The following is a 2478-nucleotide window of genomic DNA, read 5'->3' as shown; positions in this document are numbered from 1 at the left end:
GGTTGCGCTCGGCGCACCGTCAAAAGGACACAGGCGCCGCCAAACGCATACTGCGCACGGCCTGCATCCTCAGTGATAAAGATAGGGGACGCATGCAGCGTCATGCGCCTGGAGGCGGAGCTACCGGAGGAGGCGCCGCAGGGGGCGGGGCTTAGCGGCGGCTGTGCGCAGGCCGACGCTGCGGCCTTTAACGCAAATGTGAAACTGGCCTTAGGTGACAATAGTTGTGTTTTAGCAGGAAAGAAGCCAGCATTTATGGCACAAAATAAGCCGATAATTGGAACAATCTGAAAACGGGCCAGATTGATCTACCGGCAGGAGCCACGATAATAAGTCTGGTGCATAGTAAGGTTATCCAGCATTAGTCAGCACTAAGAATTACACCATAATGATAAATCTCAGCCATTGCTTATTTTTTTAAGCTGCTCTTCCTGATATTTGGTTGTGGTTTATTTAAAACAGTTCCGCCTTGTCTTATGGAATGTTCAATTAGAAAAATGGCTGTCAGTACTAGAGGAATGTTGGATTACTAGAATTTGTATTAAGAATAGAAAATAAGGGCTCACAATTGCCGAAATTTAAGAAAGCCCAAATCTACGTCCAATGCAGAAATCGTATCTGTCACAGACACATTAATATACTGGTTTTGCACAGGGACCTTCTTCTATCGGTGTCCATAGGATCAGTCTTCAGGTATCGCAGTTTTCATCATTTAGCAGTTTACAGTAATTATCACCTTTCATTTACTAGGGGGTAACACATCCCATTAGTGTTAACGGGGTTATTCAGAACTATAAAAAATGTTCACTACAGGTCTAAGAACTAGCAGGCAGGTAGTGGCTACCTACGTGCCTGTTGTGCATGGTGCCGGTCATTGCCAACATAGAGCGGTCACAGACCACTCCTGCCGGCAATTAAGCAGTTTCTGCTGACGTAAGGGCGACAGAGAAGCGGCTTCTCTTCTACTCTGCTCTATTGACAGGGTGTGACTGCCAGCATCATACTGATTATCAGACAGCTGTCAATCAGCATGACGTTGGCAGTCACACCCCATAGACAGAGCAGCCCGAGAGGAGGAAGAGCTTTTCTGTGGACAAGGAACAGCTGAATCACCAGCAGGAGTGGCCCATAATTGTTCTGAGTCGGTGTAAGGTTGAACAAGCAGGTAGTTGCCTCTGCTAGCAATTATGTGCCTATTAGTTTTTAGGCCCATAGTAAAAAAAAAAATATAAGAAAATGGTCCTGGACAACCACTTTACATAGAATCTGTCACCAGGTTTTTGACACTCCATCTGGAGCCGCATGATGTATGAAAAAATGCCCTGATTCCAGAGATGTGTCACTTACTGGGCTGCTTGCTATCATTTTGATAACATCACTGCAGATCTAGCAGTTCTCTTGAGTGCGGAGCTCTGTAAAACCCCACCCACACCACTGATTGGCCGCGATCTGTGTACACTATGCATAGGCAGAAAGCAGCTAATCAGTGGTGGAGGTGGTTACAGAGAGTAGAAGGATTATATGGCACAAGGCAACTAGTCCTCTAGTGATAATTTCCTGCTGATAAAACACTGTATTGAAACTGCAACAAGCAGCCCAGTAAGTGACACATTGGTGGAATCATGCTGCTCTGAGATAACACAATAAAAGGAAACTTGCTGAGAGATTTCCTTTAATGTAAGAATATAAAACAATTCCTTTTATTCAAATGGAAACAGCAAATAATTGTTGAGCCCTCACCTCCTCTTAATTCATATAAATAACAATAATTGATACATTTTTACTGTTCCTCATGTCAGATTTTAGAATGGAGTAACAACTAAAGAAAACAACTTCTTATTTTCACTGCTAACATCAATGTAGTTTATTAGTGATCCGCTCATAGATCAGACCTATAAGTTGTTGGCTTTTGGATACATAGTTTTTCAATAGCTTTAAAATGCACAACTGATGCAATAGCGCCACCTAGCAGGACACAAAATGTATAAACTACTAGCCACAGTTACACAAGCACCAATGTCTGTGCAATGTTTTATGTTAAGGCTCATACTCATATGTGAACTGAAAAAACGGACGAGTGTCATGCGAGTACAATCCGATTGTCCACACCTAGCATCTGATTTACATCCGAATGCAGTGCTATCAGATTGCAATGCGATTTTAACATGAGCGTTTACATACAGCAATTCTCTATGTCATTTACAGAGTTTTCAAAGGAAATATTCTTAAAAACACACACATTTAAACATTTAAGTGCACCTCCCACTACTTGATTTCCAACTATCTCTGACCTTCTCTGGTTCTATAAAGCCAGAGATGTCAATCAACATAGAAGGAAGAAAAAAAAACAAGTAGATGGGAAGGAGCACTTAAATGTTGGGCCACACCAAGTGTGTCCTTGGTGCTTGGTTTGAACAGTCATTCTATGTTGACAGAGTCACTTTAAAGGCGCAGTGAAGTGAAAACAAGTTGTCACCT

Source organism: Dendrobates tinctorius, unplaced genomic scaffold (assembly GCF_039654945.1).
Source record: "Dendrobates tinctorius isolate UK_male_01 unplaced genomic scaffold, ASM3965494v1 ptg000156l, whole genome shotgun sequence".
Lineage (NCBI taxonomy): Eukaryota > Metazoa > Chordata > Amphibia > Anura > Dendrobatidae > Dendrobates > Dendrobates tinctorius.
Note: the sequence above shows the minus strand (reverse complement) of the source record.